Consider the following 20,102-nt stretch of genomic DNA (forward strand, 5'->3'; position numbering starts at 1 on the left):
ACTGGAAGTAAACATTGCATAGGGAAGTATTTTTCCATGAGAATAATGTTGAAACACTCAGCCCCAAAATATTTGCTGAAGGAAATGTAAAATAAGAAAAAGTAATAGCTAAACAAGCAAAGGCACTTGGAAAGTAGGGAATGACCTATGGCATGGGGAAAGTTATAAAGCATATGAGCAGATCTTCTGCTACTGAAAATCAATGTAAGCCCAAAGCTGGAAAGCTCATGCAGTAATTAAAGAAGTGCAATTCCTTTTCTGCCATATTACTTAAATTCTAGGGATATCACTACATTTTCAAAATACACCACTTAAAAAAATTATGCCAGAGAGCTTGCTCCATTTGATACCCTCCACAAATTGAGAGAGTGCAGCAGCAGCCTGAGGGAAATATGGCAGGGAAGGGAACCCTTTAAGGTATCAAGTAGTGGTGAGCTGGGGAAAAAATTACTTTGGAGAAGGATAGTCTGAAAAAAACTTCCCATCATAGTAGCTTTGTGTCTATACAGCCCACACTGCTTCACAGTCCTAGGGCTAGTTTCAGTTCCTGAATCATTCTTCCAGGCATGAGTAGAGACCTGATTTTTTGTGAGACTTGATGCAGTGGATTTGATTTGAACCATCCATGTTCGTAGTGATCCTTTATTTTGTGCTGACTTTAGGTCATAAAGGCAAAAGACCACCTCCCCCAAACTCCCCCTTTTGATAATCATGTCATTCAAAAGAGGAGAAAACCTGTAGTTTCTCTCTTGGCTGAAAAATACTAAGGATAATGTGTTAATTTGAAAGAATGAATTGAACTCACCTTCAAATTACACCTATTTAGAAGAGCTCTGTTGCTGCTAGACATATTTCCTGCTTTTTGGTGGGATAGAAGGAGAAAACAGAAAGCAATTCCTCAATGTCTAACATATAATTTGTAAACAGGCTAAACTGCTTGTATTTTGTGTTCCTGTTTCATAATTCTTCTGCATTTGTATTCAAAGGTAACTCTTCAATGTCTTACCAGGGGTAAGATTTTGTCTTAAAATATTAATAAGGGAAAAACACATATTCCAAAGAAAGGTGTTGGTAACATTACATTGCTTCTCCTAAGCAATACAATGAAGCCATTTGTTAATAATATTAAAATGAGAACAATTCAACCCAATGATTACTGAAAATGGCCTCAAGCAGAGCTGAAATATTGATTCAGTGGGAAGCTAGGTGCTCTTCATTATTGCATATTTCAATAGCAGCTGAAAACACTTACTGCTTTGGTAAATTAGCCAGGCCAGGATAAGCCAAATCAAAAATCCCAAAAAAATGAAACAAACAAAAAAATACTAACCTGCATCCCATAATTAAATATAATTTGAATAAATGTTCTCTCTTTTTAATAATTTGTTATATTGAAAGTACATTCTTCTGACTAAGAGAAAGAGAAGTCTGGATCAAAAGTGCTAACCTTTAAAGGTCTTTTTTCCAAAAGCTAGCTTGGATTTCTCAGTTGATCCACTTTCAGCAAGCTTGGCAGATGATCTGTTTGCACTGGTAGAAGAACTGGTGGTATTTTTGCTAAATTTGTTTGAGCTATGTCAGAACAACTGGTTCCTTGCTGGCATACTATTGTCAACAGAAGAGATTTGCAGAAATGTGATCCTGCTTTTATACTAACAGAATTTTGACATGAAAACTCTACTGCACTGCACTACAAGTTATGTGTAGTGCCTATCTCATGCAGATCTCAGCTGCCAAGCAATCATTCATTAGAAAAATAGATTCATAATTTAATATTCTTCTTGAAACTTAGATTATCTGAAAAAACAATATATGTTATCCCATGTGGTTGATTGTTTTTACCCTTGTTTTGTTTTGCTTTTTAAATGTCCAGCTTCAGCTGAACCCTTGTAAGGTATGGTTTGTGTAATCTCTCAGCCCAAGGGTTGCACAAGAAAAAATTAATGCAGAGTGAAATAGAATTTATGTTTCATTAGCTTGCAGTTCTCATATTTCTATTTCAATGCCTGTTCTTTTTTATTATTATAAGAAAACATCACACAATTCCCAACCCTGTATGACCTATGTTATTGATTATTTTGTATATCTTCATCCAAGTGCCTCTTACTATTCTTCTGTACAAAGTACACAAGGGAGATTAGAGATATTTTCCTTATATCAGCTTCTCCAAAGCACTCATGGGAAATTATAGTTGGCCATTTGCAAATACACTGATTTCTGCCACCATTTTGTGAATAATGCTGTTCAAAAATTTTACAGAGACGAAATGAACAACCATGATTCCAAAACTGCTTCCATCACTTCTTTAATTTAAACTAAATAGTTCTTTTTGTTTATTAAAAAGTATTCATGTTTTAATGTATTTTTACAGCATATCCACTCAGTAATTCTTGAGAATCAAAGAGACACATGAACACAGACAGGCTATTTACATGCTGTGTTAAATATTGAACATGTTCTTATTTACTTTGTCAGGTTGATTAAACTGTGGCTGTCATCTGTCTGCTAGACAGGAAACCCTGGTACCCTAACTTGAAAAATATGTTCATCACAAGTGGACAAATAGTGGTTGTCTCTAAATCACTTAGAGTCAGATTCTTACAGAGCCCAGAACTGATGGAGTGAATGTTTGCAATCATCAGATGTCTGTTCTTTTTTAGGAAATGTGTTGTTAAATAGGAAAAAACAAAAACAAAAACAAAGCAGTTGTTTTCTCACCACATTCTGGTGAGGAAATAAAATTGATGGGCTCTCTGGTATGCTGTATCTAAAGAGCTGAAGAAACAGGGGCAACAGCAGCAGATTGATTTCAAAATGTATGTTAAATACTAATTTGTGTCAGGATATTTTATCTTCTCCTTCTTCTGTTCCCCACAATCTTTTTTTCACAGCATGCTCACAGAGCAGAAGATAATAATTAAACTACTGTGCATTGTCTGTCGCTGACACACATTAGAAAATTATGAAATAAGACTGAAGAATAGCCAAAATTAACTTTAGAAACTCAGATTTTTTCTTTAATTTTAGTGAGAATTTAGGTCATTTAAAAGGTGACATTTTATTAAAGCTGAACAGGGAACTGTAATTTCTCTTCTACAAAGGATTCAGAAGTTTTGAAATTTGTTTTCCTCGCAACTTGAAGTAGTTTTCTTTTTTCCTGTTAAAAGAAAGTCTGATATTAATAGATATATATATATTTAAATCAATCCACTCTGATAATTTAAAAATAAATTCTTTGTGTTGCATTGAAAGAGAGACAGAAACCCTTCTGTGTATTCTGCAGTATTTTAACTCAAGTGGACTGCTCTGACACCTAGATGTTGGAAGTCCTAGGATTCCCATCTGAGCCCATAATAATAAATCATGGAAATCCAGGGAGGAAAAGTCTATTTGAGAAGAGGTGAAAAAGGCTAATTGGATTGTTTAATATCTTTCTAAAAGGTTCTTGTCAACATTTATTTTCTCTTTCCTGGGAGTCTGAGCAGGAGCCCTCATCTGTGTAGGGAAGAGGAGCAGTGTCCTTCCCCCTTGTTGGTGGGCTGCAATATTCTTTTTGCTGATGACTGGAATAACTGGAGTGTCCCTAGGGTTCATCCCAGTTTTTAGTGTCCATAGACAGGACCTTTAAGAGATATAGCATGTTCACAGTCCATGTTTCAAACTGCGGGTGTCGTTCAGCAGTTTATAATGAACATATTTCAACAAATTAAAATTTCAGTGACAAATATAATTTTTTTTCCAGTCTCCTCTGCAAATTTCTCCAGCTTTTCATGCATTGGAATTCACAATAATGCTGATTGCTTAAAAGTATATTTATATAATTCTCATTGTATACCACAAAAAAAAAAAAAAAACCATTTAGCAAAGTTCTTGCCTGGAATGGTTTAAGCCAACATTTGAGCATCTCCAAGTATGTATTTAGAAAATATCTGTAAGCAAGGAGTGCACTTCTGGTTTTGCAGGCAGCAAACTGAGGCACAGAAAATGACATGCTCATACATATGTAAATGCTGCAGAAAATTCTGGAATTAAATTCAAGTGTGCTCAGAAATTTCAAAAACTCCGAGTTAGATCATCAAATAGCTAATATTGGTGCCAGCTTTGCCATGGCTCCCCAGTTCCAAACAAAGAAGAGAAACGTCTCTATAGTCACTGAAGGACATCACACAGTATTCTGTTAAATTGTTCTACAATCCCTCAATATCAGGAGAAAGAGTTGTCATCTAGGACTTCAAAGCAAAACAGGACTTTGAAAATAAATATTTGAACTATGGGAGGGACTTAGAACAGTGGATGCTTTTCCTGGCTTCCAGGATGATGGACATTTGCTTGTATTTGGCTTTTAGTACTGGACAAGACAGGGTGAAGATGGAGGGTGAGTGTCTTAAGCTGTCCCAGGAAAGAAACTGTTTGTATGGTTTTTTAAATGAAACAAAATGTGCTGTGCTGTTGGAACCCAAAATACAGAGTTTGAGTGTAGCACAGTGCATTACACCCTTTTGAGCTGTTATACTACCAGGATGTTAAAAATTTATCTGGGCCTTGATTTCAGTGTGTGAGCACGGAATTGTCTTTGTTTCTTCTTTCCTCGTCATAGCTCATTTCTAAGTATTACAGATAATCACCTAACAAAATGCCAAACTCTTAGCTCATTGTCTGAGTTCTTTGTTCCATAATTATAGACAAAAACTAAACTCATGGTTAGAGACTGCACTACTCTGTTATCAGTGCAACAAAACACAGAAGGAGATTTACAGCATGCCTGGTGATACAGATTACTTACACATGAAAGGAAGAAGCAATAGCTACTAGTGGGACTAGCTATTAAGTGGGACAGCTATTCTTTCATAGCTAGGATCCCATGCAGGGCTATCCACCACAGTTCAAAGCCTTCACCCACCAGTGTGTTATTTACTCTCACATTTGTCATACGTTCATGCTCTTTTCTCTCTCCTGAGAAAAGTATGAGCAGTGCATGTTTTGTTTCCACATTTTAATTGCCTTAGGGAAAGAATCTGCCATGGATACGAAAACATTTGAATTCATCTTTCTCCAACTGTTCTTGGAAAATAAACTATCATGTTTATACAATACTGGACAGATTTGGCAACTGTTACATGGATGCTGCCTTCCCACAGATCACACAGTGCCTCAGTCTATTAATGACCTAAACTCTGCTCAGCAGTGCCCTTGGAAAACTTCTGCTGCTAGCAAATGCTGAATCAGAAACACTCCCAAAACAAATCTGGTGTGAATTAACTTAATTATCTAAAGCTTCCAGGAGCCTGGGGATTTGCAACAAAGTATTTATAAAAGCTAAAAAAGAAGAAGTGGGTAAAAAATTAGCACATCTTCCCATATGAGCAATAAACAAATATTAATCATTCAAGTCTCACCTATGTATAACTAACAAGGATGTTAAAACATATTACAGGCTGAAAGAGAGTTATTTAGTTTTTCCCAGAGACAATAAAAGGTCCCAGGGTCAAGCCCTGGTTCTTTGAAGTCAAGGAGAGTTCTATATAAGTCAATGGTCATGAGTGTTATCTTTCTGTCTGCACCATCTCTCATAGTCTTCCATTCAACATCCATCATTTCCATCGACTTTAGCAAAAGGATTTTTCCCTGTTTCTTAATAAATCAGGTAGCAATATATAATAACTCTCCCCATACCTATGTTGAATGTTTATTCTGTCTAAGTCTACCTGTGTGCTATAACTCCTTTGCCTCTTTCTGTGCAGCTGGAGACGCCTGCAGATCCAAGAGGCTGAACCAAGCTGGAGCTCCAAATGGGCTGTGGGACATTTTCCAGCTAACACTAATGCCATGAATGGGAATCATAAGTGACACAGAACAACTAAATAAGGAGTTGTATTTCCCTTACTTTTTGTATAATGAGGAGCAGCATAATGACAAACAGAAGAATCATTTGTGCATCAATCTGAGATGTACAGCCCCAAAAGGATCCCTCAGTTAATCAAGTGCCCATCACTTGATGTAATATGATAAAGCTTCTGGGTTTTTTCTCCTTGTGGGAACACTACATTTACAATATTTTCAGATGTCTCAATATCTGTCTTCCCTCAAAGTGTGTAAGTCTCTGAAAATAAGTAAAAAAAACCTCCAAGCCTGCAAGATCAAGTTAGAATGCTTTCATCACCCCTATCAAGTTCTGGGCAAATAGCTCCAAATCAAACCAATGCAAAAAAAGAAAGTTAAATTTATGAGAGTGGTGGAAGGAAATTATTAAGGTGAGGTGTTAGGAACAAATATTCCATTCTATTGCTTCACTCCATAACCTAGTCAGATGAACCTGCTGAGAGCTAATAGCCAGTATTTTGGGGAATGTTTTCTTGGGCCTGTTGAGCTGTTTGAGAGGTTTTCTGTATTGTGTAGCAGACTAATGGGATGGTCATCTTTCCATCTGAATGATGTTTCATGGGAAAAAGAGAGGGTTTGGGTGTATTTGCATTTTCTGAATTGGCTCAATGGTGCACCTTAATTCTCACTGTATTTCTCTAACAGTCATGCCCTATCTTTGTGAGTGACAAAGGCCATTAGTTAAACAACCATAACAATTCATTACCTTAATTAAAGAGACTATTCAATATGTCAAAGTCTAATTTTTCTAATAGATATAATTAATACAGTATTTTGCATTCTTTGAATATTCCCAGTATCCCTCCAGCAGAGGCTTTCTGACCCAGTAAAAAGATGAAGGATTTTCTGATATCAATGCTTGAATAGTCTCAAAAGTAACCTTAATAACCTATTCCATCCCCCAGTGCCCATCCATTAGTCCTCCTTTTACTTCCTATCTTTTATGTCACCTCTTGGAACAATGAGGAAAGAATTGATACTCCACCCTGGAAAGTGGAGATTGCTTCCTGTCCACTAGGATGTGCCCATTTCATGGAAATTTTTTTGCAATGAGGGTAGTTTTAAACACTGATATGAGCAAGATGGTAATTATCACATACCTGAAACATCCAAGGTCAGGTTGAACAGGGCTCTGACCAACTTGATCTAGTTGAAAATGCCCCTGCTTTTCCCAGGGGGCAGAGTTGAAGTAGATGTTACTTAAAAATCCCTTCCAATCCAAATTATTCTGTGATAATAAGATATCAGTTTAACATATTCCTTTGACTCATACACCCAGACCTGCACCTGTAATCAAGATTCAACTTCTGTCTTGACACTTGTGAATATTTACACAAACAAATATGCATGTATTATGCATTTTTGTGTTTGTGTAGTTTATAGTACAGCTGAGGCTGAGGGAGGTTTACAAGAGCACCAAAAATATTATTTAGGTCTGAAAACTCCAAAGTCAAAATGTGTTTATTTTAAATAAACATGTTATTTCAAGCAAATCCTTGATTTTGTCATTGAAGTACTTTTAGGGAAGTAAATTGAACTCACAGATTATGTCTGCACAGGCATCCTCTTTAACTAGGACCAGAACTCTTACAAAGTAATTTTTACTTTCAAAGGGGATGGCCAGCCCCTTATTTGTCCAAACACCTAACTGTACCTTTATTTCACCACCCTGAGCTGGTGCTCATCCAAAAATTGAAGTTTTTCACAATAAAATTGAAGAATTTACATCTGTACAGTGCTGCCCATCTGGCAATCTCAAAATGCAGAAAAAAGTTAATTAAGCCTCAGAAGTTGTTGGAAGATAATGAAGCTAAATTTATTTCTTGAGTAATTAATCTTTCTTTTCTTTCACTCCCTGATGCGCATGGGTCCACTTAAGTCAACATTTTAGACAAAATTTTCCTGCATTCCAGTCTTGGATAAGCTCTTTTTGTTCTATATAAATGCATCAGTAATATGGAACTGCACAAGAGATACATTAACAGCAAAGGGAAAGTTTTCCTTCTTACACAAAGATGATTTCCCAACCACCACCTTCCCAGCCACAATTTTAGTATCTCAGTATAAATCCTTCTACCTTTTCTATATTGGTTAGTAACATGCCTGCCCTTCATCTTTGGTATGTAATGAAAGAAAACATTTTATTCACAGCAGTGAAGAAACTGAGAAAATACTAATCCTTATATGAGCTAGTCCAGCCCATATTTCACCCAGAAGGTTTTTGCCAGGAGCTGCCCATCCAAAGAAGTCACATGTGCCTGTCAGTCTGCAATCTGTTGGAAGTACTGTTCTTTCTTCTTTGAAACTTTAATAGTAGCCATTTAGTAATATTACTTAAATTATTTAGAAATGCTTAGAAAGGGCTTCAATGATTGTAAAAGGATGATTAAGCAACAGCTGATAAGGAACACGCAGCAAAAGATTGGTCAAATGTCCAGTCCAAAGGGGAAGAACAGGAGCAAAATTATTTGATTTGTTCAACTCCACAGCAAATGAAGTTCCTGGTCTTCTCAAGTGCAGGGTTTTAAATATTTGGATCTATGCAATAGATATAAACCATCTCCTGGTTTCATAACTGGTTTTGGGGAAATCTCATTTGACTTTGTTTCATAAACCTAAGCCAGATTTTCTCAATTTGAGTCAAAAATTTGACATGAGCATCTTCACTGGCACTCCTCCAAAAGGATCTTGAAAGGACATCAGCAAAATATTTAGCAATATCAAAGAACCTCCAGGTGACTTCTACAATGTCAATTTATGCCAATTCTCCATGAAACACTGCATAAAACAGCATCTGTTTGCTCTGCTCAGAGTCAGCTAGGAGATAAGAGATTGGCTGGGACACTGAAGGTGATTCTTGAGCTGATTGATAGAGCTCACAGAGGCTTAGTTCAGGGACTACAGCCAGGTTTAAGTGACAGAAGTGCTCTCAAATTTATCCACTCAACAGAATTCTTTAAAGGACTGTAATTGTTTTGCTTTATAGACAGTAGAAAATATATCTAAAGCTGTGTGCATCTTCCTATTATCTGATGAATACGTTGGGATTTTGAACATAAGAAAAAAAAAAAAAATCAGTTTTGAAGCAAATAAATCTAGATGCTGAATGACAATAGAATCAGATGCTACCATATGAGAACAGCAAAAGGAACTAAACTTTGGAACCCAAGTATCTTATTTAAATAAGGATCAATGGTAGGACAATGTTTAAAATTTAGAACATAGAGAAATAAAAGCAGGAGCATTTCACAGGCATTTATCAGGGAACAGAACGAATTGAAACAGTTATTTATTAGTTTTCTTTTTGTGCAGAAGGGATGAGTTTTAGGGATAGTTCAGATTGTAATGGATTGAAGAAGGAGGAAAGCCAGAAAGTTGTTGTGGAAAGAAGTTACACACCACCAGTGCTAGGAGACAAATGAAGGCTGAGGTACCTTTGAAGATATTCAACTTTAATGGCAACTGTTTTGCAGGCCTCACTTCATTTGTGCAGATAAAGAGATTCCTGAGTTGCCTTTTCCACTTTGTCTTGCTTTAGAATTTTATTCTTTTACTGATGAATGTGTACTGATGAACTGTGATGGATATAAGGGTATAACTTATCTACAAAGGCAAACAGAAGGATGGCACATATTTTTGAATCATCTGGTGAGCACCATCTGAGAAAAGGTGGGTTGAGGTCAGTGCCACATCAGTGAAAATCCCCAAAAGAGGGATGTGCTTCAAACCCAGGATCCCTTGTTGGTGTATCTAATGATGCAGTCTCTGCCTGTGATGTGCTTTACAGCTTTGTGAGCCCCTCAGATGTGTAATGACAATTCATCCTTGAAATCTTGGCTTGGATGAGTCATTCAGTTTTTTCTCTTCATTTAAATGTACGTTCTGTCTTCATGTCCATTGTCCTCTGGGTATTCTCTGCCTCCTGCACAGTGACAATTTCTTTATGTCTTTATCTAAAGCCTCTATCCAGCACAACATAGCTCACTGCAGGGAAGAAAGAAGGCCTTGCATTTGCATATATCTCAAGGAGTCACAGAATTTCTTCTTCTTATGGGTCCTTATAGATTTTCCTCTCACACAGAGCTGGTGTGTGGTCTTCTTTCCAGTAACCCATCCCCATCCACAAGTTACCCCAGCGTTTCAGATATGTCCTAGCCTGGTGGAACAGAAACTTCCTAGGGACTTCTTGTCCCCTCCTGTTCCTGGACACACAGTACAAGTAAGCTGTGGTGAGATGCCTGAACTGGTCCTGAACATCCCCTGAGCAGAGCACTGGAGTGTGTGCTGTCCTGTTGGCCTGCAGGCAGCAGTAGGAACAGCTTCCCCCAAAACTCAAGTCATCAGCTCTGTGAGAAGAGCAGAGTTCCCAAAGGCACTGAGTTCAGATTTGCTATATTGCTATATTTGCTATATTAAACCAAGTATGTAGCTGGTTTAATGTTCAGGAAAAAACCTATGGTTCTGTCTATTTTGAGTTAAAATTCTGTTATAGGAACCCATGAATAGAATTAAATAGAAATTCCAGGGTATTTTCCCACTCTAGTAAAAGTAGGTAAATCTTTCCTTTGTTACTATACATTAAGTCAGCAAACACCTGCCCTTACCAGACCAGGAATAAGATACAATGAATCTCTGTTTTTCAGATAAAAGGTCACAGCTGATTATTGCTGAAATATCTTAGAATTTGTAATAATTTTTCTTTTAATTTTTACCTAACAGGGAACCTCACACATTCTTTAAGTGGTTCCCTTTTGTTCTAGGATCATTTCAGAAGTGCACATGAGCTGGCATCCTACTATTGTGTAATTGCTGCAACTCATTTTTCCAGTCTGTTTGGGCCTTACTGACAAGACAAGCTGTTTTATTTCTTTCCTCTTTGAGGATATGTAACACGAGGAGAAAAACACCAGGCATAATGAGACAGAATTATGTTATAAATCCTCAGAGGGAAATATATTTTCTCAAAATTCTTGGCACAGAACTTTGCAGAATGACCTAGTTGGTAAGTGGCAAGAAACAAAAAGTTAAGTAGCATAGTTAAACAAAATCCTGCCCTAAGGAACATTAAACTGATAAAAAACCCAACCCTGCAATTATCACTTAGGCATTATCCCCTTCACATTTCTCCTGTCTTTCATGCAGATATCTTTAAATTATGGAATGTCTGATTTCATTTTCCAGTGATTGCTCTGGGATTACAATCCACTCTCCTTTTCTCTGACTTCAGGTTTGAATATTGCTCACACATGACAGTCCTAATCTAGAACCAGCCTGTCCAAATATATTTAATTTCCAAACCCCAGCATGGCAGTAACAACTTGTCTCATGAAGTCTAAAAAAATGTACTTTTCAGTAAATAATATAAATACCTCCATTCTTGTAGCTGTATCCCAAATAATGGTGGTGTTTTCATTGTACCCACTGCCACAAATTTATTGCTAAAATGTAATTTGGCTTTTGCAACAAGACTGTGCATAAAATGATCTCACATGAATATTTTGCAGGCTGCTTGAAATGCATTTTTAAAATTTCTCTTAAAATAAAAAGTGTATTTTGGTGAATTAATCAATAGCAATAGAATAGTGGGGAAAATGCAAACATTTCCCCTATTTCTGTTTTAAATACCTTTTCAAAATGAAAAATATCAGGACTTCACTCACCATTATCTGTAAAGGTCAGTTAGAAAAAAAGAATCAAATTTAAGCTGATGAAAAATTGAAGATAATAAAGGTTACCTCCTGTTAAGCACTCAGGGAAAGCTCAGAGATGTAGGTAGTCCAATATTCCTGTTGGAGGAATTCAACTCCTAATAAATACAGTGGCAAACTAATGATTTGAATAAACAGTAATAAACACAAAGGCAAAACCATGAGTTATTAAAAAACCTCCCACATTTGTAGCTGAGATAGTCAAAAAGAAAAAGACTTTTATATGTCAGACACATGGTGGGACTCTTGGGGCTGTCCTTTGCCAGGAGTTGGACTTCAATAATCCTTATGGGTCCCTTGCAGCACAGTATAATCTGTAACTCTACTTGTTTATATAGAATAAATAGGATTCTCTTTGTTTATGTGGAATAAATTGATTGCCCCATTCTTTCCCACAGCTTTACTGTTGATCTTGGATTAGATGGATCCTACCCTTAGATGGTGCAGGGATATTGTCCTGCTCAGTATCCAACAATGCTAATCAGCTTTGTGGATGCCACTGTGTATGTGAATTAGCTAAAAAACAGAGGAATTATTGCATATGTTCTTCACAGTGATCTGAGAAGTAGAATGACTGTGATTAATAGAGATATCACTGAATGCATTTCCAGCAAAGTTAACACTTCTTCTTTTGTCTTAAGTACAAGTCTGAGGAAGTAAAAGACCAATTTTCTCTCACAGAATATATAATACAAAATAACATCCAGAGAGAAAGGGTAGCTGTTAAGTCCACAAATCTGTGTAAGTTTCCAACTCAATTTCAGATAAACTTCATCCTCATGAAGCTGACTACCTACAAACTGCTGGAGGTCAAGAAGGTCCATGGCAGAATTAAGCTTTGATAAAGACTCAATGAGGTAACATTCAGTCAAAAGTCATTTGTCTTTTTTCAAAAATTAATATTGTTCCTGAGGTCTGTAAAAACTGAAAATAGAGAAATAAAGTTACAGACATAAAACCATGGCAGGGAAGCAAAGCAGAGAGTTTTCTCTAGAACCTGAGTCTAGAGCTTTCCAGAAGCTCTGGGCTGTGTCTCAGACATGTTAGGAAAAAATAGTCTCATCCTCAGAAGGCATCATTTAAAATTGACTGCAACACAGAAGCCACTGTTTTGGGAGAAACTGAAGCTGGTGAACAAAACCCCCTTGGGCACACCAGTCAGGGGAAGTTGCTTGATAACAAATTTTTTATTTTTATTCTGCCTTTTCCATTTGCTGACAATTTTACATATTCTAGTTTATAAATCGTAGTTTTTTAATTTTCTTTGGTGAAGTCACTATAAGAAAAAGACTGAAGCAAATCTTTATCACCTTTTGCATTAATGCCTTGATTATAAGCAGTGTGGAAGAAGCAGTGTGTTGGTCACCCAGCACCTGGAGTAATCTTTAATGGCTTTTCTTGATTTGAGGATGGTTCAGTAGAGGACAGTTACCATTTACTGCCAGTGTTAAACTCCAGCATGCATCTGTCTTTTGAAAACTGGAAGATATATGTAACTTACCTAGTGGTAAGGACAGAGAGATACCAGAAATTATTACCAGAAGTAATTGCAGAGTCTCTGCCATACTAGTTTTCAAAAAACATGCAAATGCCTATTAAGAATATTTCTGGTATAAATGACCCCACTTTTGGCAAAGAATGGGCTAAATGCTGTCTCTCCCAGGATGCTGCTCTTTCACATTTCTCCTTATCAGACATTCTGAAAGATCAGCACACATCTGTATACAAATCTTCCTTCAGAATACTTTTCTCTGTGTGACTTATACAGAAAAAGACAGTCCAAAATGCTGAAATAAGAAATTAGTACATAAGCTGTTTATCATTTAGCTTACTCCAACTTCCAAGATACAAATAGGATGAAAGACCCATGGATAATTAACCTTCAGGGAAGCATAAAAAAGGCCAAGGACAACATCACTGAAAATACACAGGATTCTTAACTCCTCCAGGTCAGTATCTATCATTCTACAGCTCTCTCCAGCTTCATTAAGAGGATGAAAGACATGGTGCAATATTTAGAGGAGTCCTGATTCTGTAAAATATCCTATTGTCTCTCTAGCTTAGTCTTATCGCCTCACACCCAACTATTAAAAATAAAAAATCCTGTGAGTGAACTCCTCCCTCCCATATGCATATCGTTTTCACAAAGCTTTTCCATAATCTCTGAACTCTTTTGGTGTTAGCCCCATGACAGATAACCAGCTTCCACAGAGATTTCTTCTTAGCTAAGATCATAGAGCTTAAGTTTGTCATATCCTACAGAACTAAGCCTTCCAGCTAAAGTACACTTATAAAGCTCGAGGCAGACTAGATCCTTTCTTGTTATTGTCAACAGATTCATTAAACATGATCATCTATTTATTTCACAGGGGAAGGCTGGGGAGTCTCAGAATGTACTCTGTCCTTACATGTAATCATACTATCTTTCTAGCATTAGTGAAGGAATTTTTTAAAATTTATTTATAGCTTTAAGAAATGTGATAAAGCATGGTGATAAATAGCACTAGGTAAATGAAGAAAATCCAGAAGGAGGCTACAAAATAGAGGGCAAAATGAAAGGACAGGTTCAGAAAGAATAGAAACAAGGGAATATTGGTAAAGTCTCTGTCTTGGAGGCAAGAGATTTTAGTTCTATTTCTGGTCTCTACTGCTGACCAGCTATTTGTGTTAGAAACCTCAGCTGGCTCTTCCCTTGCCTCAGCACAGATGTCAGCATCACACTGCCCACCTCCTGGGTGTGCCACTCCCTGCTAAGGCCAATCCAAATTCCATCCTATCAAGTCACTAGCATTCACTAGCCAAGGTCAGCACTGCCACATTAATATTTCTGAGTCTCTCTGAGAATCTGGCAATAATCAGTTCATGCTGCCCTACATAGAGGGTTACTTGGAAATTTGTCATCTGGGCTGTTTTTTGGTCTCAGTGTCTCAGAAAAGGTGCAGCCACAGATCTCCTTGTGTAGGTATTTACAGCCAGAGACTTGTGTGTGAGTGGGACAGGAGAAGCCACATTACAATCACCAGAGATCAGCCAACAGTTCATTGTAAAGCTGGCACCTACACTTGATTTTTCATAACATCTGATCACAGATACACAGGCCAGGGAAAATACCTAGCACTTCCACAATTTCTGAATGAGGCTATCCTCCAACACACCTTCCTATCTTCAAGCTGTTTTCCCAGTAATCAGTCAGGTCATAAAGCCCCAGAGCATTCTTCATCATACCTAAAATAAACCAAATATATACTTTTTTTTTTTCCCTTCTCAAAATCCCCAATCAGTTCAAAGTATAATAACCACTTACAATATATAGGTGGCATTTGCTTATTTACTGCTTGGAATAATTTTTTTATTTTATCAGGTTTGTGAAGAGACAGAAAATCCAACCAGCCTTCATGAGTCTTGCACTATACAGCAGGAATATGGCATTTTTCTTATCTCCAATGTTGTTTCCAGTGAATCACCCACTAAACCTATTTACATATGCCCACAAATGTCCATCAATCTGGTTACAATAAAACCCTGTTAAACCTTGCAATTTTCTTCTTTGTCTGTAAGCATTTTTCCTCTTTCAAACATAATTTCAATATATCAAACACCATCTTTTTACAGCCTTTTTAAATTGCTAACCCAGAACTGTCTTGCTCTTTTCACATGAGGAACATAACTAATACATTTGCTTTAGGAAATCTGTGTATTTTTTTAAAGCAGCCTTAGACAAATAATATTATATAAATTATTTTTCCCGATTCCTCTTGCAGAACCTTAATAACTGCTTCCTCTTTTAACACCTTTTACAATCTGACAAATAGACCTTCTAAAAATGGCATCTGTTTCCCCAGGTGAAAATGTAGTTTTCCTTCCTCTGAAATCATAAATAACAATCTGAAAAAGGCTAATTTTTTTTTTCTGAAGCAAATTTGAAGGTCATCTAGTTTAAATGTTGAAATAGGTTGAAGCTGAGGACAGTAAAAAATGAAAAAAATTATCCTATGGTCACAGCCTGTACATAAATTAGGGTAATCTGACCCAGTGTCAGGTAATAACACAGGTCAAAAATTTTCAGCTATCACCTCAGGTATAAAGCTGATTAATCTCACTCAAGCTAGAACATAACTTTTGGGAAGTCATACGCTGTGGCTCACTGCACAAGACCCCAAGTGTGAGTTCTTTGGGCAGAGACCTCCCACTGCTCAGACAGCTCTTAGTGCAACCAAAGCTTGGGTAATGTCAGACTTTCCTTGACTCTAGGACACAGACTGCTCCTTACCTAGATTTAACTAAATTTACATTTTCTGTCAGATGGTTTCAAGCATGACTTATTCAGAATTCCTTGGTGCTGTTTATCCAGAATGGACCAGTCTCAGCTCTGAGGGTACCAAAGCACCTTGGCTTTGCTGAACACTTAGTAATTTGTCACATCAGAAGACAAAATATATCATGAATTGTCCAACCATAATGTTTTTTGGCCATCTTGAATAAGCCACTGTATCTTAGTAAAACTGGACATTACCATGACACATTTCTGCCTTCTTCTTATGAAAAGTGTCATTTACTGGGATTTTCCCAGATTCTATGATATTCCATCTGTATAACTTTTATAACTACTTCAACATTCTCCCAAGCTCCCTTTCCTTTCTCTAATTTCAATATGATTTGGGAAGAACTTATGGAAAAAGAAATGGAAAAACTCTCTGGTATGATGGACAAAGATTAAAAATTAGGGCCTGCATTTATGAGCATATCTGCAAGAGGGATAAACATTCATTAGACCTTGTGACTGCAGTTTGAAAGTTTGAATAGACCAGAAATGTTTATTTGACCCAAGATGCTATTTCAGGTTGAGGAAAGGTATTACTGACTCTTCTGAACCCAACAAAGAGCTATATTCTTAGAATAAGGTTAAAAATACATTGCAATGATGATTTAATTGAAACATTCAGAATTATAGTTTGTTTTCTAATTGAAAACTTTTTATTGTACAATTTGCCTGGATATAATTAAAAATAATTTTTCTAGATTTTTGACTCTCAGTTGTTTTTATTTGCTGAGAGAGGCTAGTTTTTTTTTGTTTGGTTGGTTTTTTTGGTTTTTTGTTTTGTTGTTTTTTTGTTTTGTTTTGTTTTGTTTTGTTTTGTTGTTTGTTGTTGTTTTGGTTTGGGTTTTGGGATTTTTTGTTTGTTTGTTTGAGTTTTCTTGTTCCACTTGTTTTCAGTTTGGTCAGTGAATTAAAATTTTGAAAATTTGCAGAGTTCTAGCTAAACACCAGTTGCTTTTAAGGTGTGTGTGTTTCTCGCTGTGCCAAGGGCAATGGGGAGCTGGAAAGTATTCTGGTTTTGTCAAAATGCTTTCTAAATGCAGTTCACAGGGAGCTAATTCACCTTCTGCATGAAACAGGTGGCTCATATAATTTTTTTGGGAACCTGTTGTGTAAGGATTGCATACAGTGATTTCAGTTGCAATTGTTTGTGTGCTACAACATGGAAGCACAAGGCCAGGGGAGACACAAAATCTGTGTCCTGCAGGACAGAACTATCAACACTGCAGGAACTTTAACTTCCTGCCTTATGCAGGGAAGATATATATTTTAAGTCCAAAGATATGAATGTCTAGGTTAGATTTAAATAATTAGGCTCCATGTTTATAATTTTCATACTGAGCAAATAAATACCTGTTTAAATCTGAAGGTAGCATTAAAACACAGGTTAGAATTTTCTTACACTGAAATAATATAATCTTCCTAAATTAAGTCTTAATGCCATACAATTAACAGCAAAGCACAATAATCTAAAATTCTCTCCTATTCAATGAGTCTTTAAAGTGATTACAGGTTTCTTACCCAATACATTGACCATGCCCACTGCATGACACTAACATATTAGCCAAAGAACATTTATTATAGCTTTTTACAGACCCATGCAACTTTGATTTAAAGTCATGCATTCTAATATGTTTTGACAAGTAAATTGCTTGCCTTTTTTCCTTGATAGCCAACCATATAAATAATGCATGCATAGTAATAGCTAGAGCAATAATGTAAAAGTCAAGTAAGGAGACACATGCAGCATGTTAATGATAAAGGTGCTTTACCCATTTCAAACAGAAGGAAAAATAAACAGCTGTAAAATATATGAAAGAGAGGAGTCAAATCCTTAAAACAACAGTTTTTAAATGTAAGTTCTAATGGATACTGGAAGTGCATTTATTATAGTCCATCATAAACGAAAATATTTTGGGAGCCTGAAATTCTTTCTCTTCTCAAGGGGGATTGATTCAGCATGCAGAAGCTGAAGCATGACAGCAGCAGAAGCTTCACCAAACATCTTCCCCACAGGAAAATCCATGGTTTGAACTAGGCATGGAGGCTAACAGGGAGCTCTCTAGTCTCCATCTGAAGACCTAAAGCAAATGAAACCTCAATAATTTGCCAAATCTTATTGGTTAGGTGATTGACCAAATAGGTTAGGCAGCCAACTCTAAGAATTATATGAGAATAAAACTATTTTTAATGTACAAAACTTTAGTTTTGTGGTCTGACATCCCTCTCTAAAAATAACCTCTTACATTTGAACAGGGGGAATGAAACACTGCAAGTCTTACAGAAGAGCTTGGACATTTTCTGACACACTCCTTTTTCCATACCTTAGGGGTCTGACCACAGAGTCATTGTGAATTATTTAGACTTTAATGAATGCTACAAACAAGTTAGACAAGCACTGCCAATTCAGCCCTTTTCCATAAGATACAAATCAGTTGCAAACCTGGCTTGATTTTTTGTAGCTGTTACTCACGAGATGTTCACTGAGTAGTACAGTCAAGTTTTGAAGCAGGTCCTTTGAAATCATCATGTTCATGGCTAGAGACAACCTTACATTGCTGCTTCCTGAGAGCTGTGGAACCTGCTGGAAAAGCATAGAAATAATTCTACACTTTCATAGACATTTAGAGGATTTTTTATTGAAATGTAATTTGGTGAATATTTATATGCTTTTCACAGAAAACTGGTATGTTTTCATCAGGTCATTCCTAAAAAGTAGTCAAAACAGAGAAGAATCCAATTTAAGATATTGTAAATTTGCTCAGGCAGAATCCTGTACCTGAGTTTTCAATTGTCAGAAACACAAGCAGTAAAGAAATTCAGCCAATGGTTCTCAGTTTTACAGGGTAGTTTGTGTAATTTGATCCATTTAGAATGATTTTGTTGCCATCAGATTTTATTCCAATCATGGGAATACAATTCACATTGAAAGGTAAGTTTTCTTCACTCTTTTCCAAAATATTTGATATTTTTTCTTCCTCTCAAGAAAGTCTGGACCAAATCATTTGTATAAAACCAACGTTCTGTCATTCAAACTGTAAGATGTGGTTTTTATTATAGGAATTTTGGTACCCATTCTTCCCATAATTGGTTCTTTTTAATAAAGGAATATAAAAGAATGTGGTTTAAAATGCAATTATTATTTAAATAACACAACAGATGCAAAGACATTGTCTTTTGTTTTATATTTTTAGTAGCTGCCAGGACTCATTTCTGATCAGTTTATCAGCATGTCATTTAAATGCTCATATTTTCTCTGACAAACTCTATGATTAGCCACTTAAATACCCTCATTTTGTTCTTTTAAACAATTGCTATAAAGAGAAAGTCTTTGCTATATCAGCAAATGATTTAAACATGAATTATGCAATATGGGTGCTGCAGCTATAAATAATAAGGAAGAACTGATAGGAATGTTTAAAATATATCATTTTATTGAAATCATGTTGAAACACATATACTGCACATTATTCATAATAATGATATTTTAGAATGTGTGTGCATTGCAAATACAACCCATCCTTCCTCCTGTCCATTTCTGCCTCCAAAGACAAGGAGCAGAACACAAAATGTGGTACCAAAGTGAAAGAACACAAGACTCTGTGATTGTGCTAAGAATTAAATATCAGAGTTTTATAAATATCACAAATGTGCCTTCTGAAAGTATTTGCTGCCTTCTGACAATCGTTTACAACAAGAGGTCTTGTGTGTGTGCATTTTCATGCCATTCTTCTTTGGATTCTCCTGAAAAGTTCGTTTTAACATCATCTACTTTGCAGGTATTTTCAATTAATATTTATATTATGAGAATATCTTATAAACTATGTCTACAGCAGCAGCTTTCCCAACCTAAATTTTGACTTGCTACAGAATAAACTAAATTGATCAGACAGTGGATTTCACTGCTGTTCTGTTGTGGCAACATCATGGGGCCACTTAGACTGTTATCATTACATTCTCTAATGAGGGAGAAACATTTTTGCTGATATTCATCATAATCATCATCAACAGCAGATCTCACCATGCAGCTATCTCAGTTTAACAAGGTTTCTGGTTAGGGTTATAGTGAAAACTATAAAAGTGAGCTCCTAACACACTGCTGGATAGTTAGTAATATTTTCTCTTTGTCTAGCATTAAGATTGTACATATATTTTTATGAATGACAACTTATTTTTGCTATGAAAGAAAATTTGAA

Source organism: Oenanthe melanoleuca, chromosome 2 (assembly GCF_029582105.1).
Source record: "Oenanthe melanoleuca isolate GR-GAL-2019-014 chromosome 2, OMel1.0, whole genome shotgun sequence".
Taxonomy (NCBI): Eukaryota; Metazoa; Chordata; class Aves; order Passeriformes; family Muscicapidae; genus Oenanthe; species Oenanthe melanoleuca.